Below are 27,840 nucleotides of genomic sequence, written 5' to 3' on the forward strand. Positions count from 1 at the left end.
ACAGACACTTTGTGGAACGTCACACATTGGGTCGGTGTGTGAGGAATAAGAGTGCTACAGAGCACTTTGGCGAAATGTGCCGTGAAGACAAAATGCCTAGCCAGGTCTGACCTGAAGGGGTACTTGTGAGTATTTCTGTATGACAGACCGCAAAGCACTATTGTGGGGGGGTCCCTGGTGGTCTAGTGGTCAGGATTTGGCGCTCTCACCGCCACGGCCCGGGTTCGATTCCCGGTCAGGGAACTCCAGGGGCGTCTGCTTGGGATTCTTTTTTTTTTTTTTTGTCTTTCCCCCCACTTCCCATTGTGACCCTTTTGGCTAGCTTCTGACTTTTGTGACCTAACCGATGTCCTCCCAGCATTCCCAGTGTAGTTGTGCCCTCAGCTTACTTCTCACTCTTCAGTTTTTCACTCCTGGCCACTAAAACGAGCAACAGGGCATTTTCAAGTCAGCTGCACGACAGCACAGACGTTCCACCTGCATGGGAGAACACAGCGCATTCAGCACGCAGACAGCTCCTATGCGGCCTCTCACAAGAAGGCAGAACGAGTCACGCTGATGTTTTGTTGACGGCGGGACTCTTCATGTTCACGTCTCGGAGGGTGATGGGCTTCTATGCCTCAAGAAGACAGCACCCAGCATGGGGCTCCAACCCACGACTCTGAGATTAAGAGTCTCATGCTCTACCGACTGAGCTAGCCGGGCCAAGACACAGACGCGAGACCTCAGGACCGGCAACTTTCTGATCTGGTTCTTCTCTGAGAAATGCCTTCTGACTCTGAACCCCATAAAGCACAGCGGTGCTCTTGCTCTTGCTGTCTCCTTGCAAAGTCTCTGCTCCGGACAACCGCTAAGAGGCATCTACGTCGTGATCATTGAACATCAAAATCAAGGCGCTGTGCGCTTGCTCTCGCTGTCTCCTTGCAAGGTCTCTGCTCCGGACAACCGCTAAGAGGCATCTACGTTGTAATCGTTGAACATGAAAATCAAGCCGCTTGGTTGCATCTTTTCTTTGGCATAATTTTACTTCTCACATGCTGCTTGAATTATGAGCCAAATGTAGAACGAGTTAGACAGCGAAAACTCACACTTTGTGGAACGTCACGCATTGGCTCGGTGTCTGACACTAACTTGGTTTCTTGGTTTCAGTGGTGTGTAGGTTTTGAAACTTGGGCCAAAAGCTTAAAGCTGCCATGTTTCCACTCGGTTTCGAACCGAGGACCTTTCGCGTGTTAGGCGAACGTGATAACCACTACACTATGGAAACAACAGACGTACATTTCTTTCCTTAACCTAAGGAAATTTTATGTAGTCTGCCAATTGTCAGTGGCTCATCCTCTCACTGAATCAAATGAGAAATACCAGCAGCTGGCCTCTTTTGCAATGTCGTTATATCCAATGGCTAGCATTGGTTCTTTCTTCAGACGACTTTAATCAAGCACCTGGATACTGACTTCACCACTATCAAATAACTTCCACAGAAGATTTAGAAACACAAAGAGCAACTGCTCTTTTCGTAGCCCAAGAATTCACAAGACCGGAAATCCGCTAAGAAGCATCTACGTCGAGAAGATTGAATATCAAAATCAAGGCGCTTGGTTGCGTCTTTTCTTTTGCATAATTTTATTTCTCACATGCTGTTTGGATTCTGAGCCAAATGTAGAACTATTCAGACAGTGAAAACAGACACTTTGTGGAACGTCACACATTGGGTCGGTGTGTGAGGAATAAGAGTGCTACAGAGCACTTTGGCGAAATGGGCCGTGAAGACAAAATGCCTAGCCAGGTCTGACCTGAAGGGGTACTTGTGAGTATTTCTGTATGACAGAGCGCAAAGCACTATTGTGGGGGGGTCCCTGGTGGTCTAGTGGTCAGGATTTGGCACTCTCACCGCCACGGCCCGGGTTCGATTCCCGGTCAGGGAACTCCAGGGGCGTCTGCTTGGGATTCTTTTTTTTTTTTTTTGTCTTTCCCCCCACTTCCCATTGTGACCCTTTTGGCTAGCTTCTGACTTTTGTGACCTAACCGATGTCCTCCCAGCATTCCCAGTGTAGTTGTGCCCTCAGCTTACTTCTCACTCTTCAGTTTTTCACTCCTGGCCACTAAAACGAGCAACAGGGCATTTTCAAGTCAGCTGCACGACAGCACAGACGTTCCACCTGCATGGGAGAACACAGCGCATTCAGCACGCAGACAGGTCCTATGCGGCCTCTCACAAGAAGGCAGAACGAGTCACGCTGATGTTTTGTTGACGGCGGGACTCTTCATGTTCACGTCTCGGAGGGTGATGGGCTTCTATACCTCAAGAAGACAGCACCCAGCGTGGGGCTCCAACCCACGACTCTGAGATTAAGAGTCTCATGCTCTACCGACTGAGCTAGCCGGGCCAAGACACAGACGCGAGACCTCAGGACCGGCAACTTTCTGATCTGGTTCTTCTCTGAGAAATGCCTTCTGACTCTGAACCCCATAAAGCACAGCGGTGCTCTTGCTCTCGCCGTCTCCTTGCAAGGTCTATGCTCCGGACAACTGCTAAGAGGCATCTACGTCGTAATCGTTGAACATCAAAATCAAGGCGCTGTGCTCTTGCTCTCGCTGTCTCCTTGCAAGGTCTCTGCTCCGGACAACCGCTAAGAGGCATCTACGTCGTAATCGTTGAACATGAAAATCAAGCCGCTTGGTTGCATCTTTTCTTTGGCATAATTTTACTTCTCACATGCTGCTTGAATTATGAGCCAAATGTAGAACGAGTTAGACAGCGAAAACTCACACTTTGTGGAACGTCACGCATTGGCTCGGTGTCTGACACTAACTTGGTTTCTTGGTTTCAGTGGTGTGTAGGTTTTGAAACTTGGGCCAAAAGCTTAAAGCTGCCATGTTTCCACTCGGTTTCGAACCGAGGACCTTTCGCGTGTTAGGCGAACGTGATAACCACTACACTATGGAAACAACAGACGTACATTTCTTTCCTTAACCTAAGGAAATTTTATGTAGTCTGCCAATTGTCAGTGGCTCATCCTCTCACTGAATCAAATGAGAAATACCAGCAGCTGGCCTCTTTTGCAATGTCGTTATATCCAATGGCTAGCATTGGTTCTTTCTTCAGACGACTTTAATCAAGCACCTGGATACTGACTTCACCACTATCAAATAACTTCCACAGAAGATTTAGAAACACAAAGAGCAACTGCTCTTTTCGTAGCCCAAGAATTCACAAGACCGGAAAACCGCTAAGAAGCATCTACGTCGAGAAGATTGAATATCAAAATCAAGGCGCTTGGTTGCGTCTTTTCTTTTGCATAATTTTATTTCTCACATGCTGTTTGGATTCTGAGCCAAATGTAGAACTATTCAGACAGTGAAAACAGACACTTTGTGGAACGTCACACATTGGGTCGGTGTGTGAGGAATAAGAGTGCTACAGAGCACTTTGGCGAAATGGGCCGTGAAGACAAAATGCCTAGCCAGGTCTGACCTGAAGGGGTACTTGTGAGTATTTCTGTATGACAGAGCGCAAAGCACTATTGTGGGGGGGGTCCCTGGTGGTCTAGTGGTCAGGATTTGGCGCTCTCACCGCCACGGCCCGGGTTCAATTCTCAGTCAGGGAACTCCAGGGGCATCTGCTTGGGATTCTTTTTTTTTTTTTTTTTCTCTTTTTCCCTCCACTTCCCATTGTGACCCTTTTGGCTAGCTTCTGACTTTTGTGACCTAACCGATGTCCTCCCAGCATTCCCAGTGTAGTTGTGCCCTCAGCTTACTTCTCACTCTTCAGTTTTTCACTCCTGGCCACTAAAACGAGCAACAGGGCATTTTCAAGTCAGCTGCACGACAGCACAGACGTTCCACCTGCATGGGAGAACACAGCGCATTCAGCACGCAGACAGGTCCTATGCGGCCTCTCACAAGAAGGCAGAACGAGTCACGCTGATGTTTTGTTGACGGCGGGACTCTTCATGTTCACGTCTCGTAGGGTGATGGGCTTCTATGCCTCAAGAAGACAGCACCCAGCGTGGGGCTCCAACCCACGACTCTGAGATTAAGAGTCTCATGCTCTACCGACTGAGCTAGCCGGGCCAAGAAACAGACGCGAGACCTCAGGACCGGCAACTTTCTGATCTGGTTCTTCTCTGAGAAATGCCTTCTGACTCTGAACCCCATAAAGCACAGCGGTGCTCTTGCTCTTGCTGTCTCCTTGCAAAGTCTCTGCTCCGGACAACCACTAAGAGGCATCTACGTCGTGATCATTGAACATCAAAATCAAGGCGCTGTGCTCTTGCTCTCGCTGTCTCCTTGCAAGGTCTCTGCTCCGGACAACCGCTAAGAGGCATCTACGTCGTAATCGTTGAACATGAAAATCAAGCCGCTTGGTTGCATCTTTTCTTTGGCATAATTTTACTTCTCACATGCTGCTTGAATTATGAGCCAAATGTAGAACGAGTTAGACAGCGAAAACTCACACTTTGTGGAACGTCACGCATTGGCTCGGTGTCTGACACTAACTTGGTTTCTTGGTTTCAGTGGTGTGTAGGTTTTGAAACTTGGGCCAAAAGCTTAAAGCTGCCATGTTTCCACTCGGTTTCGAACCGAGGACCTTTCGCGTGTTAGGCGAACGTGATAACCACTACACTATGGAAACAACAGACGTACATTTCTTTCCTTAACCTAAAGAAATTTTATGTAGTCTGCCAATTGTCAGTGGCTCATCCTCTAACTGAATCAAATGAGAAATACCAGCAGCTGGCCTCTTTTGCAATGTCGTTATATCCAATGGCTAGCATTGGTTCTTTCTTCAGACGACTTTAATCAAGCACCTGGATACTGACTTCACCACTATCAAATAACTTCCACAGAAGATTTAGAAACACAAAGAGCAACTGCTCTTTTCGTAGCCCAAGAATTCACAAGACCGGAAATCCGCTAAGAAGCATCTACGTCGAGAAGATTGAATATTAAAATCAAGGCGCTTGGTTGCGTCTTTTCTTTTGCATAATTTTATTTCTCACATGCTGTTTGGATTCTGAGCCAAATGTAGAACTATTCAGACAGTGAAAACAGACACTTTGTGGAACGTCACACATTGGGTCGGTGTGTGAGGAATAAGAGTGCTACAGAGCACTTTGGCGAAATGGGCCGTGAAGACAAAATGCCTAGCCAGGTCTGACCTGAAGGGGTACTTGTGAGTATTTCTGTATGACAGAGCGCAAAGCACTATTGTGGGGGGGTCCCTGGTGGGCTAGTGGTCAGGATTTGGCACTCTCACCGCCACGGCCCGGGTTCGATTCCCAGTCAGGGAACTCCAGGGGCGTCTGCTTGGGATTCTTTTTTTTTTTTTTTTTCTCTTTTTCCCTCCACTTCCCATTGTGACCCTTTTGGCTAGCTTCTGACTTTTGTGACCTAACCGATGTCCTCCCAGCATTCCCAGTGTAGTTGTGCCCTCAGCTTACTTCTCACTCTTCAGTTTTTCACTCCTGGCCACTAAAACGAGCAACAGGGCATTTTCAAGTCAGCTGCACGACAGCACAGACGTTCCACCTGCATGGGAGAACACAGCGCATTCAGCACGCAGACAGGTCCTATGCGGCCTCTCACAAGAAGGCAGAACGAGTCACGCTGATGTTTTGTTGACGGCGGGACTCTTCATGTTCACGTCTCGTAGGGTGATGGGCTTCTATGCCTCAAGAAGACAGCACCCAGCGTGGGGCTCCAACCCACGACTCTGAGATTAAGAGTCTCATGCTCTACCGACTGAGCTAGCCGGGCCAAGAAACAGACGCGAGACCTCAGGACCGGCAACTTTCTGATCTGGTTCTTCTCTGAGAAATGCCTTCTGACTCTGAACCCCATAAAGCACAGCGGTGCTCTTGCTCTTGCTGTCTCCTTGCAAAGTCTCTGCTCCGGACAACCACTAAGAGGCATCTACGTCGTGATCATTGAACATCAAAATCAAGGCGCTGTGCTCTTGCTCTCGCTGTCTCCTTGCAAGGTCTCTGCTCCGGACAACCGCTAAGAGGCATCTACGTCGTAATCGTTGAACATGAAAATCAAGCCGCTTGGTTGCATCTTTTCTTTGGCATAATTTTACTTCTCACATGCTGCTTGAATTATGAGCCAAATGTAGAACGAGTTAGACAGCGAAAACTCACACTTTGTGGAACGTCACGCATTGGCTCGGTGTCTGACACTAACTTGGTTTCTTGGTTTCAGTGGTGTGTAGGTTTTGAAACTTGGGCCAAAAGCTTAAAGCTGCCATGTTTCCACTCGGTTTCGAACCGAGGACCTTTCGCGTGTTAGGCGAACGTGATAACCACTACACTATGGAAACAACAGACGTACATTTCTTTCCTTAACCTAAAGAAATTTTATGTAGTCTGCCAATTGTCAGTGGCTCATCCTCTAACTGAATCAAATGAGAAATACCAGCAGCTGGCCTCTTTTGCAATGTCGTTATATCCAATGGCTAGCATTGGTTCTTTCTTCAGACGACTTTAATCAAGCACCTGGATACTGACTTCACCACTATCAAATAACTTCCACAGAAGATTTAGAAACACAAAGAGCAACTGCTCTTTTCGTAGCCCAAGAATTCACAAGACCGGAAATCCGCTAAGAAGCATCTACGTCGAGAAGATTGAATATTAAAATCAAGGCGCTTGGTTGCGTCTTTTCTTTTGCATAATTTTATTTCTCACATGCTGTTTGGATTCTGAGCCAAATGTAGAACTATTCAGACAGTGAAAACAGACACTTTGTGGAACGTCACACATTGGGTCGGTGTGTGAGGAATAAGAGTGCTACAGAGCACTTTGGCGAAATGGGCCGTGAAGACAAAATGCCTAGCCAGGTCTGACCTGAAGGGGTACTTGTGAGTATTTCTGTATGACAGAGCGCAAAGCACTATTGTGGGGGGGTCCCTGGTGGGCTAGTGGTCAGGATTTGGCACTCTCACCGCCACGGCCCGGGTTCGATTCCCAGTCAGGGAACTCCAGGGGCGTCTGCTTGGGATTCTTTTTTTTTTTTTTTTTCTCTTTTTCCCTCCACTTCCCATTGTGACCCTTTTGGCTAGCTTCTGACTTTTGTGACCTAACCGATGTCCTCCCAGCATTCCCAGTGTAGTTGTGCCCTCAGCTTACTTCTCACTCTTCAGTTTTTCACTCCTGGCCACTAAAACGAGCAACAGGGCATTTTCAAGTCAGCTGCACGACAGCACAGACGTTCCACCTGCATGGGAGAACACAGCGCATTCAGCACGCAGACAGGTCCTATGCGGCCTCTCACAAGAAGGCAGAACGAGTCACGCTGATGTTTTGTTGACGGCGGGACTCTTCATGTTCACGTCTCGTAGGGTGATGGGCTTCTATGCCTCAAGAAGACAGCACCCAGCGTGGGGCTCCAACCCACGACTCTGAGATTAAGAGTCTCATGCTCTACCGACTGAGCTAGCCGGGCCAAGAAACAGACGCGAGACCTCAGGACCGGCAACTTTCTGATCTGGTTCTTCTCTGAGAAATGCCTTCTGACTCTGAACCCCATAAAGCACAGCGGTGCTCTTGCTCTTGCTGTCTCCTTGCAAAGTCTCTGCTCCGGACAACCACTAAGAGGCATCTACGTCGTGATCATTGAACATCAAAATCAAGGCGCTGTGCTCTTGCTCTCGCTGTCTCCTTGCAAGGTCTCTGCTCCGGACAACCGCTAAGAGGCATCTACGTCGTAATCGTTGAACATGAAAATCAAGCCGCTTGGTTGCATCTTTTCTTTGGCATAATTTTACTTCTCACATGCTGCTTGAATTATGAGCCAAATGTAGAACGAGTTAGACAGCGAAAACTCACACTTTGTGGAACGTCACGCATTGGCTCGGTGTCTGACACTAACTTGGTTTCTTGGTTTCAGTGGTGTGTAGGTTTTGAAACTTGGGCCAAAAGCTTAAAGCTGCCATGTTTCCACTCGGTTTCGAACCGAGGACCTTTCGCGTGTTAGGCGAACGTGATAACCACTACACTATGGAAACAACAGACGTACATTTCTTTCCTTAACCTAAAGAAATTTTATGTAGTCTGCCAATTGTCAGTGGCTCATCCTCTAACTGAATCAAATGAGAAATACCAGCAGCTGGCCTCTTTTGCAATGTCGTTATATCCAATGGCTAGCATTGGTTCTTTCTTCAGACGACTTTAATCAAGCACCTGGATACTGACTTCACCACTATCAAATAACTTCCACAGAAGATTTAGAAACACAAAGAGCAACTGCTCTTTTCGTAGCCCAAGAATTCACAAGACCGGAAATCCGCTAAGAAGCATCTACGTCGAGAAGATTGAATATTAAAATCAAGGCGCTTGGTTGCGTCTTTTCTTTTGCATAATTTTATTTCTCACATGCTGTTTGGATTCTGAGCCAAATGTAGAACTATTCAGACAGTGAAAACAGACACTTTGTGGAACGTCACACATTGGGTCGGTGTGTGAGGAATAAGAGTGCTACAGAGCACTTTGGCGAAATGGGCCGTGAAGACAAAATGCCTAGCCAGGTCTGACCTGAAGGGGTACTTGTGAGTATTTCTGTATGACAGAGCGCAAAGCACTATTGTGGGGGGGTCCCTGGTGGGCTAGTGGTCAGGATTTGGCACTCTCACCGCCACGGCCCGGGTTCGATTCCCAGTCAGGGAACTCCAGGGGCGTCTGCTTGGGATTCTTTTTTTTTTTTTTGTCTTTCCCCCCACTTCCCATTGTGACCCTTTTGGCTAGCTTCTGACTTTTGTGACCTAACCGATGTCCTCCCAGCATTCCCAGTGTAGTTGTGCCCTCAGCTTACTTCTCACTCTTCAGTTTTTCACTCCTGGCCACTAAAACGAGCAACAGGGCATTTTCAAGTCAGCTGCACGACAGCACAGACGTTCCACCTGCATGGGAGAACACAGCGCATTCAGCACGCAGACAGGTCCTATGCGGCCTCTCACAAGAAGGCAGAACGAGTCACGCTGATGTTTTGTTGACGGCGGGACTCTTCATGTTCACGTCTCGGAGGGTGATGGGCTTCTATGCCTCAAGAAGACAGCACCCAGCATGGGGCTCCAACCCACGACTCTGAGATTAAGAGTCTCATGCTCTACCGACTGAGCTAGCCGGGCCAAGACACAGACGCGAGACCTCAGGACCGGCAACTTTCTGATCTGGTTCTTCTCTGAGAAATGCCTTCTGACTCTGAACCCCATAAAGCACAGCGGTGCTCTTGCTCTTGCTGTCTCCTTGCAAAGTCTCTGCTCCGGACAACCACTAAGAGGCATCTACGTCGTGATCATTGAACATCAAAATCAAGGCGCTGTGCTCTTGCTCTCGCTGTCTCCTTGCAAGGTCTCTGCTCCGGACAACCGCTAAGAGGCATCTACGTCGTAATCGTTGAACATGAAAATCAAGCCGCTTGGTTGCATCTTTTCTTTGGCATAATTTTACTTCTCACATGCTGCTTGAATTATGAGCCAAATGTAGAACGAGTTAGACAGCGAAAACTCACACTTTGTGGAACGTCACGCATTGGCTCGGTGTCTGACACTAACTTGGTTTCTTGGTTTCAGTGGTGTGTAGGTTTTGAAACTTGGGCCAAAAGCTTAAAGCTGCCATGTTTCCACTCGGTTTCGAACCGAGGACCTTTCGCGTGTTAGGCGAACGTGATAACCACTACACTATGGAAACAACAGACGTACATTTCTTTCCTTAACCTAAAGAAATTTTATGTAGTCTGCCAATTGTCAGTGGCTCATCCTCTCACTGAATCAAATGAGAAATACCAGCAGCTGGCCTCTTTTGCAATGTCGTTATATCCAATGGCTAGCATTGGTTCTTTCTTCAGACGACTTTAATCAAGCACCTGGATACTGACTTCACCACTATCAAATAACTTCCACAGAAGATTTAGAAACACAAAGAGCAACTGCTCTTTTCGTAGCCCAAGAATTCACAAGACCGGAAATCCGCTAAGAAGCATCTACGTCGAGAAGATTGAATATTAAAATCAAGGCGCTTGGTTGCGTCTTTTCTTTTGCATAATTTTATTTCTCACATGCTGTTTGGATTCTGAGCCAAATGTAGAACTATTCAGACAGTGAAAACAGACACTTTGTGGAACGTCACACATTGGGTCGGTGTGTGAGGAATAAGAGTGCTACAGAGCACTTTGGCGAAATGGGCCGTGAAGACAAAATGCCTAGCCAGGTCTGACCTGAAGGGGTACTTGTGAGTATTTCTGTATGACAGAGCGCAAAGCACTATTGTGGGGGGGGTCCCTGGTGGTCTAGTGGTCAGGTTTGGCGCTCTCACCGCCACGGCCCCGGTTCGATTCCCGGTCAGGGAACTCCAGGGGCGTCTGCTTGGGATTCTTTTTTTTTTTTTTGTATTTTTTTCCCTCCACTTCCCATTGTGACCCTTTTGGCTAGCTTCTGACTTTTGTGACCTAACCGATGTCCTCCCAGCATTCCCAGTGTAGTTGTGCCCTCAGCTTACTTCTCACTCTTCAGTTTTTCACTCCTGGCCACTAAAACGAGCAACAGGGCATTTTCAAGTCAGCTGCACGACAGCACAGACGTTCCACCTGCATGGGAGAACACAGCGCATTCAGCACGCAGACAGGTCCTATGCGGCCTCTCACAAGAAGGCAGAACGAGTCACGCTGATGTTTTGTTGACGGCGGGACTCTTCATGTTCACGTCTCGGAGGGTGTTGGGCTTCTATGCCTCAAGAAGACAGCACCCAGCATGGGGCTCCAACCCACGACTCTGAGATTAAGAGTCTCATGCTCTACCGACTGAGCTAGCCGGGCCAAGACACAGACGCGAGACCTCAGGACCGGCAACTTTCTGATCTGGTTCTTCTCTGAGAAATGCCTTCTGACTCTGAACCCCATAAAGCACAGCGGTGCTCTTGCTCTTGCTGTCTCCTTGCAAAGTCTCTGCTCCGGACAACCGCTAAGAGGCATCTACGTCGTGATCATTGAACATCAAAATCAAGGCGCTGTGCTCTTGCTCTCGCTGTCTCCTTGCAAGGTCTCTGCTCCGGACAACCGCTAAGAGGCATCTACGTCGTAATCGTTGAACATGAAAATCAAGCCGCTTGGTTGCATCTTTTCTTTGGCATAATTTTACTTCTCACATGCTGCTTGAATTATGAGCCAAATGTAGAACGAGTTAGACAGCGAAAACTCACACTTTGTGGAACGTCACGCATTGGCTCGGTGTCTGACACTAACTTGGTTTCTTGGTTTCAGTGGTGTGTAGGTTTTGAAACTTGGGCCAAAAGCTTAAAGCTGCCATGTTTCCACTCGGTTTCGAACCGAGGACTTTTCGCGTGTTAGGCGAACGTGATAACCACTACACTATGGAAACAACAGACGTACATTTCTTTCCTTAACCTAAGGAAATTTTATGTAGTCTGCCAATTGTCAGTGGCTCATCCTCTCACTGAATCAAATGAGAAATACCAGCAGCTGGCCTCTTTTGCAATGTCGTTATATCCAATGGCTAGCATTGGTTCTTTCTTCAGACGACTTTAATCAAGCACCTGGATACTGACTTCACCACTATCAAATAACTTCCACAGAAGATTTAGAAACACAAAGAGCAACTGCTCTTTTCGTAGCCCAAGAATTCACAAGACCGGAAAACCGCTAAGAAGCATCTACGTCGAGAAGATTGAATATCAAAATCAAGGCGCTTGGTTGCGTCTTTTCTTTTGCATAATTTTATTTCTCACATGCTGTTTGGATTCTGAGCCAAATGTAGAACTATTCAGACAGTGAAAACAGACACTTTGTGGAACGTCACACATTGGGTCGGTGTGTGAGGAATAAGAGTGCTACAGAGCACTTTGGCGAAATGGGCCGTGAAGACAAAATGCCTAGCCAGGTCTGACCTGAAGGGGTACTTGTGAGTATTTCTGTATGACAGAGCGCAAAGCACTATTGTGGGGGGGGTCCCTGGTGGTCTAGTGGTCAGGTTTGGCGCTCTCACCGCCACGGCCCCGGTTCGATTCCCGGTCAGGGAACTCCAGGGGCGTCTGCTTGGGATTCTTTTTTTTTTTTTTGTATTTTTTTCCCTCCACTTCCCATTGTGACCCTTTTGGCTAGCTTCTGACTTTTGTGACCTAACCGATGTCCTCCCAGCATTCCCAGTGTAGTTGTGCCCTCAGCTTACTTCTCACTCTTCAGTTTTTCACTCCTGGCCACTAAAACGAGCAACAGGGCATTTTCAAGTCAGCTGCACGACAGCACAGACGTTCCACCTGCATGGGAGAACACAGCGCATTCAGCACGCAGACAGGTCCTATGCGGCCTCTCACAAGAAGGCAGAACGAGTCACGCTGATGTTTTGTTGACGGCGGGACTCTTCATGTTCACGTCTCGGAGGGTGATGGGCTTCTATGCCTCAAGAAGACAGCACCCAGCGTGGGGCTCCAACCCACGACTCTGAGATTAAGAGTCTCATGCTCTACCGACTGAGCTAGCCGGGCCAAGACACAGACGCGAGACCTCAGGACCGGCAACTTTCTGATCTGGTTCTTCTCTGAGAAATGCCTTCTGACTCTGAACCCCATAAAGCACAGCGGTGCTCTTGCTCTTGCTGTCTCCTTGCAAAGTCTCTGCTCCGGACAACTGCTAAGAGGCATCTACGCCGTGATGATTGAACATCAAAATCAAGGCGCTGTGCTCTTGCTCTCGCTGTCTCCTTGCAAGGTGTCTGCTCCGGACAACCGCTAAGAGGCATCTACGTCATAATCGTTGAACATGAAAATCAAGCCGCTTGGTTGCATCTTTTCTTTGGCATAATTTTACTTCTCACATGCTGCTTGAATTATGAGCCAAATGTAGAACGAGTTAGACAGCGAAAACTCACACTTTGTGGAACGTCACGCATTGGCTCGGTGTCTGACACTAACTTGGTTTCTTGGTTTCAGTGGTGTGTAGGTTTGGAAACTTGGGCCAAAAGCTTAAAGCTGCCATGTTTCCACTCGGTTTCGAACCGAGGACCTTTCGTGTGTTAGGCGAACGTGATAACCACTACACTATGGAAACAACAGACGTACATTTCTTTCCTTAACCTAAGGAAATTTTATGTAGTCTGCCAATTGTCAGTGGCTCATCCTCTCACTGAATCAAATGAGAAATACCAGCAGCTGGCCTCTTTTGCAATGTCGTTATATCCAATGGCTAGCATTGGTTCTTTCTTCAGACGACTTTAATCAAGCACCTGGATACTGACTTCACCACTATCAAATAACTTCCACAGAAGATTTAGAAACACAAAGAGCAACTGCTCTTTTCGTAGCCCAAGAATTCACAAGACCGGAAATCCGCTAAGAAGCATCTACGTCGAGAAGATTGAATATTAAAATCAAGGCGCTTGGTTGCGTCTTTTCTTTTGCATAATTTTATTTCTCACATGCTGTTTGGATTCTGAGCCAAATGTAGAACTATTCAGACAGTGAAAACAGACACTTTGTGGAACGTCACACATTGGGTCGGTGTGTGAGGAATAAGAGTGCTACAGAGCACTTTGGCGAAATGGGCCGTGAAGACAAAATGCCTAGCCAGGTCTGACCTGAAGGGGTACTTGTGAGTATTTCTGTATGACAGACCGCAAAGCACTATTGTGGAGGTGGGGTCCCTGGTGGTCTAGTGGTCAGGATTTGGCGCTCTCACCGCCACGGCCCGGGTTCGATTCCCGGTCAGGGAACTCCAGGGGCGTCTGCTTGGGATTCTTTTTTTTTTTTTTTTGTCTTTTTTTCCCTCCACTTCCCATTGTGACCCTTTTGGCTAGCTTCTGAATTTTGTGACCTAACCGATGTCCTCCCAGCATTCCCAGTGTAGTTGTGCCCTCAGCTTACTTCTCACTCTTCAGTTTTTCACTCCTGGCCACTAAAACGAGCAACAGGGCATTTTCAAGTCAGCTGCACGACAGCACAGACGTTCCACCTGCATGGGAGAACACAGCGCATTCAGCACGCAGACAGGTCCTATGCGGCCTCTCACAAGAAGGCAGAACGAGTCACGCTGATGTTTTGTTGACGGCGGGACTCTTCATGTTCACGTCTCGTAGGGTGATGGGCTTCTATGCCTCAAGAAGACAGCACCCAGCGTGGGGCTCCAACCCACGACTCTGAGATTAAGAGTCTCATGCTCTACCGACTGAGCTAGCCAGGCCAAGACACAGACGCGAGACCTCAGGACCGGCAACTTTCTGATCTGGTTCTTCTCTGAGAAATGCCTTCTGACTCTGAACCCCATAAAGCACAGCGGTGCTCTTGCTCTTGCTGTCTCCTTGCAAAGTCTCTGCTCCGGACAACCGCTAAGAGGCATCTACGCCGTGATCATTGAACATCAAAATCAAGGCGCTGTGCTCTTGCTCTCGCTGTCTCCTTGCAAGGTATCTGCTCCGGACAACCGCTAAGAGGCATCTACGTCGTAATCGTTGAACATGAAAATCAAGCCGCTTGGTTGCATCTTTTCTTTGGCATAATTTTACTTCTCACATGCTGCTTGAATTATGAGCCAAATGTAGAACGAGTTAGACAGCGAAAACTCACACTTTGTGGAACGTCACGCATTGGCTCGGTGTCTGACACTAACTTGGTTTCTTGGTTTCAGTGGTGTGTAGGTTTTGAAACTTGGGCCAAAAGCTTAAAGCTGCCATGTTTCCACTCGGTTTCGAACCGAGGACCTTTCGCGTGTTAGGCGAACGTGATAACCACTACACTATGGAAACAACAGACGTACATTTCTTTCCTTAACCTAAGGAAATTTTATGTAGTCTGCCAATTGTCAGTGGCTCATCCTCTCACTGAATCAAATGAGAAATACCAGCAGCTGGCCTCTTTTGCAATGTCGTTATATCCAATGGCTAGCATTGGTTCTTTCTTCAGACGACTTTAATCAAGCACCTGGATACTGACTTCACCACTATCAAATAACTTCCACAGAAGATTTAGAAACACAAAGAGCAACTGCTCTTTTCGTAGCCCAAGAATTCACAAGACCGGAAAACCGCTAAGAAGCATCTACGTCGAGAAGATTGAATATCAAAATCAAGGCGCTTGGTTGCGTCTTTTCTTTTGCATAATTTTATTTCTCACATGCTGTTTGGATTCTGAGCCAAATGTAGAACTATTCAGACAGTGAAAACAGACACTTTGTGGAACGTCACACATTGGGTCGGTGTGTGAGGAATAAGAGTGCTACAGAGCACTTTGGCGAAATGGGCCGTGAAGACAAAATGCCTAGCCAGGTCTGACCTGAAGGGGTACTTGTGAGTATTTCTGTATGACAGAGCGCAAAGCACTGTTGTGGGGGGGGTCCCTGGTGGTCTAGTGGTCAGGATTTGGCGCTCTCACCGCCACGGCCCGGGTTCGATTCCCGGTCAGGGAACTCCAGGGGCGTCTGCTTGGGATTCTTTTTTTTTTTTTTTGTCTTTTTTTCCCTCCACTTCCCATTGTGACCCTTTTGGCTAGCTTCTGACTTTTGTGACCTAACCGATGTCCTCCCAGCATTCCCAGTGTAGTTGTGCCCTCAGCTTACTTCTCACTCTTCAGTTTTTCACTCCTGGCCACTAAAACGAGCAACAGGGCATTTTCAAGTCAGCTGCACGACAGCACAGACGTTCCACCTGCATGGGAGAACACAGCGCATTCAGCACGCAGACAGGTCCTATGCGGCCTCTCACAAGAAGGCAGAACGAGTCACGCTGATGTTTTGTTGACGGCGGGACTCTTCATGTTCACGTCTCGTAGGGTGATGGGCTTCTATGCCTCAAGAAGACAGCACCCAGCCTGGGGCTCCAACCCACGACTCTGAGATTAAGAGTCTCATGCTCTACCGACTGAGCTAGCCAGGCCAAGACACAGACGCGAGACCTCAGGACCGGCAACTTTCTGATCTGGTTCTTCTCTGAGAAATGCCTTCTGACTCTGAACCCCATAAAGCACAGCGGTGCTCTTGCTCTTGCTGTCTCCTTGCAAAGTCTCTGCTCCGGACAACCGCTAAGAGGCATCTACGTCGTGATCATTGAACATCAAAATCAAGGCGCTGTGCTCTTGCTCTCGCTGTCTCCTTGCAAGGTATCTGCTCCGGACAACCGCTAAGAGGCATCTACGTCGTAATCGTTGAACATGAAAATCAAGCCGCTTGGTTGCATCTTTTCTTTGGCATAATTTTACTTCTCACATGCTGCTTGAATTATGAGCCAAATGTAGAACGAGTTAGACAGCGAAAACTCACACTTTGTGGAACGTCACGCATTGGCTCGGTGTCTGACACTAACTTGGTTTCTTGGTTTCAGTGGTGTGTAGGTTTTGAAACTTGGGCCAAAAGCTTAAAGCTGCCATGTTTCCACTCGGTTTTCAACCGAGGACTTTTCGCGTGTTAGGCGAACGTGATAACCACTACACTATGGAAACAACAGACGTACATTTCTTTCCTTAACCTAAGGAAATTTTATGTAGTCTGCCAATTGTCAGTGGCTCATCCTCTCACTGAATCAAATGAGAAATACCAGCAGCTGGCCTCTTTTGCAATGTCGTTATATCCAATGGCTAGCATTGGTTCTTTCTTCAGACGACTTTAATCAAGCACCTGGATACTGACTTCACCACTATCAAATAACTTCCACAGAAGATTTAGAAACACAAAGAGCAACTGCTCTTTTCGTAGCCCAAGAATTCACAAGACCGGAAAACCGCTAAGAAGCATCTACGTCGAGAAGATTGAATATCAAAATCAAGGCGCTTGGTTGCGTCTTTTCTTTTGCATAATTTTATTTCTCACATGCTGTTTGGATTCTGAGCCAAATGTAGAACTATTCAGACAGTGAAAACAGACACTTTGTGGAACGTCACACATTGGGTCGGTGTGTGAGGAATAAGAGTGCTACAGAGCACTTTGGCGAAATGGGCCGTGAAGACAAAATGCCTAGCCAGGTCTGACCTGAAGGGGTACTTGTGAGTATTTCTGTATGACAGAGCGCAAAGCAATATTGTGGAGGTGGGGTCCCTGGTGGTCTAGTGGTCAGGATTTGGCGCTCTCACCGCCACGGCTCGGGTTCGATTCCCGGTCAGGGAACTCCAGGGGCGTCTGCTTGGGATTCTTTTTTTTTTTTTTTGTCTTTTTTTCCCTCCACTTCCCATTGTGACCCTTTTGGCTAGCTTCTGACTTTTGTGACCTAACCGATGTCCTCCCAGCATTCCCAGTGTAGTTGTGCCCTCAGCTTACTTCTCACTCTTCAGTTTTTCACTCCTGGCCACTAAAACGAGCAACAGGGCATTTTCAAGTCAGCTGCACGACAGCACAGACGTTCCACCTGCATGGGAGAACACAGCGCATTCAGCACGCAGACAGGTCCTATGCGGCCTCTCACAAGAAGGCAGAACGAGTCACGCTGATGTTTTGTTGACGGCGGGACTCTTCATGTTCACGTCTCGGAGGGTGATGGGCTTCTATGCCTCAAGAAGACAGCACCCAGCATGGGGCTCCAACCCACGACTCTGAGATTAAGAGTCTCATGCTCTACCGACTGAGCTAGCCGGGCCAAGACACAGACGCGAGACCTCAGGACCGGCAACTTTCTGATCTGGTTCTTCTCTGAGAAATGCCTTCTGACTCTGAACCCCATAAAGCACAGCGGTGCTCTTGCTCTTGCTGTCTCCTTGCAAAGTCTCTGCTCCGGACAACCACTAAGAGGCATCTACGTCGTGATCATTGAACATCAAAATCAAGGCGCTGTGCTCTTGCTCTCGCTGTCTCCTTGCAAGGTCTCTGCTCCGGACAACCGCTAAGAGGCATCTACGTCGTAATCGTTGAACATGAAAATCAAGCCGCTTGGTTGCATCTTTTCTTTGGCATAATTTTACTTCTCACATGCTGCTTGAATTATGAGCCAAATGTAGAACGAGTTAGACAGCGAAAACTCACACTTTGTGGAACGTCACGCATTGGCTCGGTGTCTGACACTAACTTGGTTTCTTGGTTTCAGTGGTGTGTAGGTTTTGAAACTTGGGCCAAAAGCTTAAAGCTGCCATGTTTCCACTCGGTTTCGAACCGAGGACCTTTCGCGTGTTAGGCGAACGTGATAACCACTACACTATGGAAACAACAGACGTACATTTCTTTCCTTAACCTAAGGAAATTTTATGTAGTCTGCCAATTGTCAGTGGCTCATCCTCTCACTGAATCAAATGAGAAATACCAGCAGCTGGCCTCTTTTGCAATGTCGTTATATCCAATGGCTAGCATTGGTTCTTTCTTCAGACGACTTTAATCAAGCACCTGGATACTGACTTCACCACTATCAAATAACTTCCACAGAAGATTTAGAAACACAAAGAGCAACTGCTCTTTTCGTAGCCCAAGAATTCACAAGACCGGAAATCCGCTAAGAAGCATCTACGTCGAGAAGATTGAATATTAAAATCAAGGCGCTTGGTTGCGTCTTTTCTTTTGCATAATTTTATTTCTCACATGCTGTTTGGATTCTGAGCCAAATGTAGAACTATTCAGACAGTGAAAACAGACACTTTGTGGAACGTCACACATTGGGTCGGTGTGTGAGGAATAAGAGTGCTACAGAGCACTTTGGCGAAATGGGCCGTGAAGACAAAATGCCTAGCCAGGTCTGACCTGAAGGGGTACTTGTGAGTATTTCTGTATGACAGAGCGCAAAGCACTATTGTGGGGGGGGTCCCTGGTGGTCTAGTGGTCAGGATTTGGCACTCTCACCGCCACAGCCCGGGTTCAATTCCCAGTCAGGGAACTCCAGGGGCGTCTGCTTGGGATTCTTTTTTTTTTTTTTTTGTCTTTCCCTCCACTTCCCATTGTGACCCTTTTGGCTAGCTTCTGACTTTTGTGACCTAACCGATGTCCTCCCAGCATTCCCAGTGTAGTTGTGCCCTCAGCTTACTTCTCACTCTTCAGTTTTTCACTCCTGGCCACTAAAACGAGCAACAGGGCATTTTCAAGTCAGCTGCACGACAGCACAGACGTTCCACCTGCATGGGAGAACACAGCGCATTCAGCACGCAGACAGCTCCTATGCGGCCTCTCACAAGAAGGCAGAACGAGTCACGCTGATGTTTTGTTGACGGCGGGACTCTTCATGTTCACGTCTCGGAGGGTGATGGGCTTCTATGCCTCAAGAAGACAGCACCCAGCATGGGGCTCCAACCCACGACTCTGAGATTAAGAGTCTCATGCTCTACCGACTGAGCTAGCCGGGCCAAGACACAGACGCGAGACCTCAGGACCGGCAACTTTCTGATCTGGTTCTTCTCTGAGAAATGCCTTCTGACTCTGAACCCCATAAAGCACAGCGGTGCTCTTGCTCTTGCTGTCTCCTTGCAAAGTCTCTGCTCCGGACAACCGCTAAGAGGCATCTACGTCGTGATCATTGAACATCAAAATCAAGGCGCTGTGCGCTTGCTCTCGCTGTCTCCTTGCAAGGTCTCTGCTCCGGACAACCGCTAAGAGGCATCTACGTTGTAATCGTTGAACATGAAAATCAAGCCGCTTGGTTGCATCTTTTCTTTGGCATAATTTTACTTCTCACATGCTGCTTGAATTATGAGCCAAATGTAGAACGAGTTAGACAGCGAAAACTCACACTTTGTGGAACGTCACGCATTGGCTCGGTGTCTGACACTAACTTGGTTTCTTGGTTTCAGTGGTGTGTAGGTTTTGAAACTTGGGCCAAAAGCTTAAAGCTGCCATGTTTCCACTCGGTTTCGAACCGAGGACCTTTCGCGTGTTAGGCGAACGTGATAACCACTACACTATGGAAACAACAGACGTACATTTCTTTCCTTAACCTAAGGAAATTTTATGTAGTCTGCCAATTGTCAGTGGCTCATCCTCTCACTGAATCAAATGAGAAATACCAGCAGCTGGCCTCTTTTGCAATGTCGTTATATCCAATGGCTAGCATTGGTTCTTTCTTCAGACGACTTTAATCAAGCACCTGGATACTGACTTCACCACTATCAAATAACTTCCACAGAAGATTTAGAAACACAAAGAGCAACTGCTCTTTTCGTAGCCCAAGAATTCACAAGACCGGAAATCCGCTAAGAAGCATCTACGTCGAGAAGATTGAATATCAAAATCAAGGCGCTTGGTTGCGTCTTTTCTTTTGCATAATTTTATTTCTCACATGCTGTTTGGATTCTGAGCCAAATGTAGAACTATTCAGACAGTGAAAACAGACACTTTGTGGAACGTCACACATTGGGTCGGTGTGTGAGGAATAAGAGTGCTACAGAGCACTTTGGCGAAATGGGCCGTGAAGACAAAATGCCTAGCCAGGTCTGACCTGAAGGGGTACTTGTGAGTATTTCTGTATGACAGAGCGCAAAGCACTATTGTGGGGGGGTCCCTGGTGGTCTAGTGGTCAGGATTTGGCACTCTCACCGCCACGGCCCGGGTTCGATTCCCGGTCAGGGAACTCCAGGGGCGTCTGCTTGGGATTCTTTTTTTTTTTTTTGTCTTTCCCCCCACTTCCCATTGTGACCCTTTTGGCTAGCTTCTGACTTTTGTGACCTAACCGATGTCCTCCCAGCATTCCCAGTGTAGTTGTGCCCTCAGCTTACTTCTCACTCTTCAGTTTTTCACTCCTGGCCACTAAAACGAGCAACAGGGCATTTTCAAGTCAGCTGCACGACAGCACAGACGTTCCACCTGCATGGGAGAACACAGCGCATTCAGCACGCAGACAGGTCCTATGCGGCCTCTCACAAGAAGGCAGAACGAGTCACGCTGATGTTTTGTTGACGGCGGGACTCTTCATGTTCACGTCTCGTAGGGTGATGGGCTTCTATGCCTCAAGAAGACAGCACCCAGCGTGGGGCTCCAACCCACGACTCTGAGATTAAGAGTCTCATGCTCTACCGACTGAGCTAGCCGGGCCAAGAAACAGACGCGAGACCTCAGGACCGGCAACTTTCTGATCTGGTTCTTCTCTGAGAAATGCCTTCTGACTCTGAACCCCATAAAGCACAGCGGTGCTCTTGCTCTTGCTGTCTCCTTGCAAAGTCTCTGCTCCGGACAACCGCTAAGAGGCATCTACGTCGTGATCATTGAACATCAAAATCAAGGCGCTGTGCTCTTGCTCTCGCTGTCTCCTTGCAAGGTCTCTGCTCCGGACAACCGCTAAGAGGCATCTACGTCGTAATCGTTGAACATGAAAATCAAGCCGCTTGGTTGCATCTTTTCTTTGGCATAATTTTACTTCTCACATGCTGCTTGAATTATGAGCCAAATGTAGAACGAGTTAGACAGCGAAAACTCACACTTTGTGGAACGTCACGCATTGGCTCGGTGTCTGACACTAACTTGGTTTCTTGGTTTCAGTGGTGTGTAGGTTTTGAAACTTGGGCCAAAAGCTTAAAGCTGCCATGTTTCCACTCGGTTTCGAACCGAGGACTTTTCGCGTGTTAGGCGAACGTGATAACCACTACACTATGGAAACAACAGACGTACATTTCTTTCCTTAACCTAAGGAAATTTTATGTAGTCTGCCAATTGTCAGTGGCTCATCCTCTCACTGAATCAAATGAGAAATACCAGCAGCTGGCCTCTTTTGCAATGTCGTTATATCCAATGGCTAGCATTGGTTCTTTCTTCAGACGACTTTAATCAAGCACCTGGATACTGACTTCACCACTATCAAATAACTTCCACAGAAGATTTAGAAACACAAAGAGCAACTGCTCTTTTCGTAGCCCAAGAATTCACAAGACCGGAAAACCGCTAAGAAGCATCTACGTCGAGAAGATTGAATATCAAAATCAAGGCGCTTGGTTGCGTCTTTTCTTTTGCATAATTTTATTTCTCACATGCTGTTTGGATTCTGAGCCAAATGTAGAACTATTCAGACAGTGAAAACAGACACTTTGTGGAACGTCACACATTGGGTCGGTGTGTGAGGAATAAGAGTGCTACAGAGCACTTTGGCGAAATGGGCCGTGAAGACAAAATGCCTAGCCAGGTCTGACCTGAAGGGGTACTTGTGAGTATTTCTGTATGAAAGAGCGCAAAGCAATATTGTGGAGGTGGGGTCCCTGGTGGTCTAGTGGTCAGGATTTGGCGCTCTCACCGCCACGGCCCGGGTTCGATTCCCGGTCAGGGAACTCCAGGGGCATCTGCTTGGGATTCTTTTTTTTTTTTTTTGTCTTTTTTTCCCTCCACTTCCCATTGTGACCCTTTTGGCTAGCTTCTGACTTTTGTGACCTAACCGATGTCCTCCCAGCATTCCCAGTGTAGTTGTGCCCTCAGCTTACTTCTCACTCTTCAGTTTTTCACTCCTGGCCACTAAAACGAGCAACAGGGCATTTTCAAGTCAGCTGCACGACAGCACAGACGTTCCACCTGCATGGGAGAACACAGCGCATTCAGCACGCAGACAGGTCCTATGCGGCCTCTCACAAGAAGGCAGAACGAGTCACGCTGATGTTTTGTTGACGGCGGGACTCTTCATGTTCACGTCTCGGAGGGTGATGGGCTTCTATGCCTCAAGAAGACAGCACCCAGCATGGGGCTCCAACCCACGACTCTGAGATTAAGAGTCTCATGCTCTACCGACTGAGCTAGCCGGGCCAAGACACAGACGCGAGACCTCAGGACCGGCAACTTTCTGATCTGGTTCTTCTCTGAGAAATGCCTTCTGACTCTGAACCCCATAAAGCACAGCGGTGCTCTTGCTCTTGCTGTCTCCTTGCAAAGTCTCTGCTCCGGACAACCACTAAGAGGCATCTACGTCGTGATCATTAAACATCAAAATCAAGGCGCTGTGCTCTTGCTCTCGCTGTCTCCTTGCAAGGTCTCTGCTCCGGACAACCGCTAAGAGGCATCTACGTCGTAATCGTTGAACATGAAAATCAAGCCGCTTGGTTGCATCTTTTCTTTGGCATAATTTTACTTCTCACATGCTGCTTGAATTATGAGCCAAATGTAGAACGAGTTAGACAGCGAAAACTCACACTTTGTGGAACGTCACGCATTGGCTCGGTGTCTGACACTAACTTGGTTTCTTGGTTTCAGTGGTGTGTAGGTTTTGAAACTTGGGCCAAAAGCTTAAAGCTGCCATGTTTCCACTCGGTTTCGAACCGAGGACCTTTCGCGTGTTAGGCGAACGTGATAACCACTACACTATGGAAACAACAGACGTACATTTCTTTCCTTAACCTAAGGAAATTTTATGTAGTCTGCCAATTGTCAGTGGCTCATCCTCTCACTGAATCAAATGAGAAATACCAGCAGCTGGCCTCTTTTGCAATGTCGTTATATCCAATGGCTAGCATTGGTTCTTTCTTCAGACGACTTTAATCAAGCACCTGGATACTGACTTCACCACTATCAAATAACTTCCACAGAAGATTTAGAAACACAAAGAGCAACTGCTCTTTTCGTAGCCCAAGAATTCACAAGACCGGAAATCCGCTAAGAAGCATCTACGTCGAGAAGATTGAATATTAAAATCAAGGCGCTTGGTTGCGTCTTTTCTTTTGCATAATTTTATTTCTCACATGCTGTTTGGATTCTGAGCCAAATGTAGAACTATTCAGACAGTGAAAACAGACACTTTGTGGAACGTCACACATTGGGTCGGTGTGTGAGGAATAAGAGTGCTACAGAGCACTTTGGCGAAATGGGCCGTGAAGACAAAATGCCTAGCCAGGTCTGACCTGAAGGGGTACTTGTGAGTATTTCTGTATGACAGACCGCAAAGCACTATTGTGGGGGGGTCCCTGGTGGTCTAGTGGTCAGGATTTGGCGCTCTCACCGCCACGGCCCGGGTTCGATTCCCGGTCAGGGAACTCCAGGGGCGTCTGCTTGGGATTCTTTTTTTTTTTTTTTGTCTTTCCCCCCACTTCCCATTGTGACCCTTTTGGCTAGCTTCTGACTTTTGTGACCTAACCGATGTCCTCCCAGCATTCCCAGTGTAGTTGTGCCCTCAGCTTACTTCTCACTCTTCAGTTTTTCACTCCTGGCCACTAAAACGAGCAACAGGGCATTTTCAAGTCAGCTGCACGACAGCACAGACGTTCCACCTGCATGGGAGAACACAGCGCATTCAGCACGCAGACAGGTCCTATGCGGCCTCTCACAAGAAGGCAGAACGAGTCACGCTGATGTTTTGTTGACGGCGGGACTCTTCATGTTCACGTCTCGGAGGGTGATGGGCTTCTATGCCTCAAGAAGACAGCACCCAGCATGGGGCTCCAACCCACGACTCTGAGATTAAGAGTCTCATGCTCTACCGACTGAGCTAGCCGGGCCAAGACACAGACGCGAGACCTCAGGACCGGCAACTTTCTGATCTGGTTCTTCTCTGAGAAATGCCTTCTGACTCTGAACCCCATAAAGCACAGCGGTGCTCTTGCTCTTGCTGTCTCCTTGCAAAGTCTCTGCTCCGGACAACCGCTAAGAGGCATCTACGTCGTGATCATTGAACATCAAAATCAAGGCGCTGTGCTCTTGCTCTCGCTGTCTCCTTGCAAGGTCTCTGCTCCGGACAACCGCTAAGAGGCATCTACGTCGTAATCGTTGAACATGAAAATCAAGCCGCTTGGTTGCATCTTTTCTTTGGCATAATTTTACTTCTCACATGCTGCTTGAATTATGAGCCAAATGTAGAACGAGTTAGACAGCGAAAACTCACACTTTGTGGAACGTCACGCATTGGCTCGGTGTCTGACACTAACTTGGTTTCTTGGTTTCAGTGGTGTGTAGGTTTTGAAACTTGGGCCAAAAGCTTAAAGCTGCCATGTTTCCACTCGGTTTCGAACCAAGGACTTTTCGCGTGTTAGGCGAACGTGATAACCACTACACTATGGAAACAACAGACGTACATTTCTTTCCTTAACCTAAGGAAATTTTATGTAGTCTGCCAATTGTCAGTGGCTCATCCTCTCACTGAATCAAATGAGAAATACCAGCAGCTGGCCTCTTTTGCAATGTCGTTATATCCAATGGCTAGCATTGGTTCTTTCTTCAGACGACTTTAATCAAGCACCTGGATACTGACTTCACCACTATCAAATAACTTCCACAGAAGATTTAGAAACACAAAGAGCAACTGCTCTTTTCGTAGCCCAAGAATTCACAAGACCGGAAAACCGCTAAGAAGCATCTACGTCGAGAAGATTGAATATCAAAATCAAGGCGCTTGGTTGCGTCTTTTCTTTTGCATAATTTTATTTCTCACATGCTGTTTGGATTCTGAGCCGAATGTAGAACTATTCAGACAGTGAAAACAGACACTTTGTGGAACGTCACACATTGGGTCGGTGTGTGAGGAATAAGAGTGCTACAGAGCACTTTGGCGAAATGGGCCGTGAAGACAAAATGCCTAGCCAGGTCTGACCTGAAGGGGTACTTGTGAGTATTTCTGTATGACAGAGCGCAAAGCAATATTGTGGAGGTGGGGTCCCTGGTGGTCTAGTGGTCAGGATTTGGCGCTCTCACCGCCACGGCCCGGGTTCGATTCCCGGTCAGGGAACTCCAGGGGCATCTGCTTGGGATTCTTTTTTTTTTTTTTTGTCTTTTTTTCCCTCCACTTCCCATTGTGACCCTTTTGGCTAGCTTCTGACTTTTGTGACCTAACCGATGTCCTCCCAGCATTCCCAGTGTAGTTGTGCCCTCAGCTTACTTCTCACTCTTCAGTTTTTCACTCCTGGCCACTAAAACGAGCAACAGGGCATTTTCAAGTCAGCTGCACGACAGCACAGACGTTCCACCTGCATGGGAGAACACAGCGCATTCAGCACGCAGACAGGTCCTATGCGGCCTCTCACAAGAAGGCAGAACGAGTCACGCTGATGTTTTGTTGACGGCGGGACTCTTCATGTTCACGTCTCGGAGGGTGATGGGCTTCTATGCCTCAAGAAGACAGCACCCAGCATGGGGCTCCAACCCACGACTCTGAGATTAAGAGTCTCATGCTCTACCGACTGAGCTAGCCGGGCCAAGACACAGACGCGAGACCTCAGGACCGGCAACTTTCTGATCTGGTTCTTCTCTGAGAAATGCCTTCTGACTCTGAACCCCATAAAGCACAGCGGTGCTCTTGCTCTTGCTGTCTCCTTGCAAAGTCTCTGCTCCGGACAACCACTAAGAGGCATCTACGTCGTGATCATTAAACATCAAAATCAAGGCGCTGTGCTCTTGCTCTCGCTGTCTCCTTGCAAGGTCTCTGCTCCGGACAACCGCTAAGAGGCATCTACGTCGTAATCGTTGAACATGAAAATCAAGCCGCTTGGTTGCATCTTTTCTTTGGCATAATTTTACTTCTCACATGCTGCTTGAATTATGAGCCAAATGTAGAACGAGTTAGACAGCGAAAACTCACACTTTGTGGAACGTCACGCATTGGCTCGGTGTCTGACACTAACTTGGTTTCTTGGTTTCAGTGGTGTGTAGGTTTTGAAACTTGGGCCAAAAGCTTAAAGCTGCCATGTTTCCACTCGGTTTCGAACCGAGGACCTTTCGCGTGTTAGGCGAACGTGATAACCACTACACTATGGAAACAACAGACGTACATTTCTTTCCTTAACCTAAGGAAATTTTATGTAGTCTGCCAATTGTCAGTGGCTCATCCTCTCACTGAATCAAATGAGAAATACCAGCAGCTGGCCTCTTTTGCAATGTCGTTATATCCAATGGCTAGCATTGGTTCTTTCTTCAGACGACTTTAATCAAGCACCTGGATACTGACTTCACCACTATCAAATAACTTCCACAGAAGATTTAGAAACACAAAGAGCAACTGCTCTTTTCGTAGCCCAAGAATTCACAAGACCGGAAAACCGCTAAGAAGCATCTACGTCGAGAAGATTGAATATCAAAATCAAGGCGCTTGGTTGCGTCTTTTCTTTTGCATAATTTTATTTCTCACATGCTGTTTGGATTCTGAGCCGAATGTAGAACTATTCAGACAGTGAAAACAGACACTTTGTGGAACGTCACACATTGGGTCGGTGTGTGAGGAATAAGAGTGCTACAGAGCACTTTGGCGAAATGGGCCGTGAAGACAAAATGCCTAGCCAGGTCTGACCTGAAGGGGTACTTGTGAGTATTTCTGTATGACAGAGCGCAAAGCAATATTGTGGAGGTGGGGTCCCTGGTGGTCTAGTGGTCAGGATTTGGCGCTCTCACCGCCACGGCCCGGGTTCGATTCCCGGTCAGGGAACTCCAGGGGCATCTGCTTGGGATTCTTTTTTTTTTTTTTTGTCTTTTTTTCCCTCCACTTCCCATTGTGACCCTTTTGGCTAGCTTCTGACTTTTGTGACCTAACCGATGTCCTCCCAGCATTCCCAGTGTAGTTGTGCCCTCAGCTTACTTCTCACTCTTCAGTTTTTCACTCCTGGCCACTAAAACGAGCAACAGGGCATTTTCAAGTCAGCTGCACGACAGCACAGACGTTCCACCTGCATGGGAGAACACAGCGCATTCAGCACGCAGACAGGTCCTATGCGGCCTCTCACAAGAAGGCAGAACGAGTCACGCTGATGTTTTGTTGACGGCGGGACTCTTCATGTTCACGTCTCGGAGGGTGATGGGCTTCTATGCCTCAAGAAGACAGCACCCAGCATGGGGCTCCAACCCACGACTCTGAGATTAAGAGTCTCATGCTCTACCGACTGAGCTAGCCGGGCCAAGACACAGACGCGAGACCTCAGGACCGGCAACTTTCTGATCTGGTTCTTCTCTGAGAAATGCCTTCTGACTCTGAACCCCATAAAGCACAGCGGTGCTCTTGCTCTTGCTGTCTCCTTGCAAAGTCTCTGCTCCGGACAACCGCTAAGAGGCATCTACGTC

At 47.8% G+C, this 27,840-nt stretch overlaps 23 non-coding genes across 23 annotated transcripts; 7 read left to right on the forward strand and 16 right to left on the reverse strand.

Moving 5' to 3' along the window:
- The first annotated feature begins 171 nt into the window (after positions 1–171).
- On the forward strand, positions 172–243 carry trnae-cuc (transfer RNA glutamic acid (anticodon CUC)). The gene has a single exon. It is a non-coding gene; the product is annotated as a tRNA-Glu (tRNA).
- Positions 244–1,194: 951 nt separating this feature from the next.
- On the reverse strand, positions 1,195–1,267 carry trnav-aac (transfer RNA valine (anticodon AAC)). Its single transcript has one exon. It is a non-coding gene; the product is annotated as a tRNA-Val (tRNA).
- Positions 1,268–2,876: 1,609 nt separating this feature from the next.
- trnav-aac (transfer RNA valine (anticodon AAC)) lies at positions 2,877–2,949 on the reverse strand. The gene has a single exon. It is a non-coding gene; the product is annotated as a tRNA-Val (tRNA).
- A 1,614-nt stretch (positions 2,950–4,563) lies between these two features.
- Positions 4,564–4,636, reverse strand: trnav-aac (transfer RNA valine (anticodon AAC)). The gene has a single exon. It is a non-coding gene; the product is annotated as a tRNA-Val (tRNA).
- A 1,613-nt stretch (positions 4,637–6,249) lies between these two features.
- trnav-aac (transfer RNA valine (anticodon AAC)) lies at positions 6,250–6,322 on the reverse strand. Its single transcript has one exon. It is a non-coding gene; the product is annotated as a tRNA-Val (tRNA).
- A 1,613-nt stretch (positions 6,323–7,935) lies between these two features.
- trnav-aac (transfer RNA valine (anticodon AAC)) lies at positions 7,936–8,008 on the reverse strand. Its single transcript has one exon. It is a non-coding gene; the product is annotated as a tRNA-Val (tRNA).
- A 1,608-nt stretch (positions 8,009–9,616) lies between these two features.
- On the reverse strand, positions 9,617–9,689 carry trnav-aac (transfer RNA valine (anticodon AAC)). The gene has a single exon. It is a non-coding gene; the product is annotated as a tRNA-Val (tRNA).
- A 1,612-nt stretch (positions 9,690–11,301) lies between these two features.
- On the reverse strand, positions 11,302–11,374 carry trnav-aac (transfer RNA valine (anticodon AAC)). Its single transcript has one exon. It is a non-coding gene; the product is annotated as a tRNA-Val (tRNA).
- A 1,612-nt stretch (positions 11,375–12,986) lies between these two features.
- Positions 12,987–13,059, reverse strand: trnav-aac (transfer RNA valine (anticodon AAC)). Its single transcript has one exon. It is a non-coding gene; the product is annotated as a tRNA-Val (tRNA).
- A 589-nt stretch (positions 13,060–13,648) lies between these two features.
- On the forward strand, positions 13,649–13,720 carry trnae-cuc (transfer RNA glutamic acid (anticodon CUC)). The gene has a single exon. It is a non-coding gene; the product is annotated as a tRNA-Glu (tRNA).
- A 956-nt stretch (positions 13,721–14,676) lies between these two features.
- trnav-aac (transfer RNA valine (anticodon AAC)) lies at positions 14,677–14,749 on the reverse strand. Its single transcript has one exon. It is a non-coding gene; the product is annotated as a tRNA-Val (tRNA).
- A 587-nt stretch (positions 14,750–15,336) lies between these two features.
- On the forward strand, positions 15,337–15,408 carry trnae-cuc (transfer RNA glutamic acid (anticodon CUC)). Its single transcript has one exon. It is a non-coding gene; the product is annotated as a tRNA-Glu (tRNA).
- Positions 15,409–16,363: 955 nt separating this feature from the next.
- trnav-aac (transfer RNA valine (anticodon AAC)) lies at positions 16,364–16,436 on the reverse strand. The gene has a single exon. It is a non-coding gene; the product is annotated as a tRNA-Val (tRNA).
- Positions 16,437–18,052: 1,616 nt separating this feature from the next.
- trnav-aac (transfer RNA valine (anticodon AAC)) lies at positions 18,053–18,125 on the reverse strand. The gene has a single exon. It is a non-coding gene; the product is annotated as a tRNA-Val (tRNA).
- Positions 18,126–19,736: 1,611 nt separating this feature from the next.
- Positions 19,737–19,809, reverse strand: trnav-aac (transfer RNA valine (anticodon AAC)). Its single transcript has one exon. It is a non-coding gene; the product is annotated as a tRNA-Val (tRNA).
- Positions 19,810–21,417: 1,608 nt separating this feature from the next.
- Positions 21,418–21,490, reverse strand: trnav-aac (transfer RNA valine (anticodon AAC)). Its single transcript has one exon. It is a non-coding gene; the product is annotated as a tRNA-Val (tRNA).
- Positions 21,491–22,079: 589 nt separating this feature from the next.
- Positions 22,080–22,151, forward strand: trnae-cuc (transfer RNA glutamic acid (anticodon CUC)). Its single transcript has one exon. It is a non-coding gene; the product is annotated as a tRNA-Glu (tRNA).
- A 955-nt stretch (positions 22,152–23,106) lies between these two features.
- Positions 23,107–23,179, reverse strand: trnav-aac (transfer RNA valine (anticodon AAC)). The gene has a single exon. It is a non-coding gene; the product is annotated as a tRNA-Val (tRNA).
- Positions 23,180–23,765: 586 nt separating this feature from the next.
- Positions 23,766–23,837, forward strand: trnae-cuc (transfer RNA glutamic acid (anticodon CUC)). The gene has a single exon. It is a non-coding gene; the product is annotated as a tRNA-Glu (tRNA).
- A 951-nt stretch (positions 23,838–24,788) lies between these two features.
- trnav-aac (transfer RNA valine (anticodon AAC)) lies at positions 24,789–24,861 on the reverse strand. The gene has a single exon. It is a non-coding gene; the product is annotated as a tRNA-Val (tRNA).
- A 589-nt stretch (positions 24,862–25,450) lies between these two features.
- Positions 25,451–25,522, forward strand: trnae-cuc (transfer RNA glutamic acid (anticodon CUC)). Its single transcript has one exon. It is a non-coding gene; the product is annotated as a tRNA-Glu (tRNA).
- A 955-nt stretch (positions 25,523–26,477) lies between these two features.
- Positions 26,478–26,550, reverse strand: trnav-aac (transfer RNA valine (anticodon AAC)). The gene has a single exon. It is a non-coding gene; the product is annotated as a tRNA-Val (tRNA).
- A 589-nt stretch (positions 26,551–27,139) lies between these two features.
- Positions 27,140–27,211, forward strand: trnae-cuc (transfer RNA glutamic acid (anticodon CUC)). Its single transcript has one exon. It is a non-coding gene; the product is annotated as a tRNA-Glu (tRNA).
- The last annotated feature ends 629 nt before the right edge of the window (positions 27,212–27,840 follow it).

Source organism: Brienomyrus brachyistius, chromosome 5, assembly GCF_023856365.1.
Source record: "Brienomyrus brachyistius isolate T26 chromosome 5, BBRACH_0.4, whole genome shotgun sequence".
In the NCBI taxonomy this organism is placed as follows: domain Eukaryota; kingdom Metazoa; phylum Chordata; class Actinopteri; order Osteoglossiformes; family Mormyridae; genus Brienomyrus; species Brienomyrus brachyistius.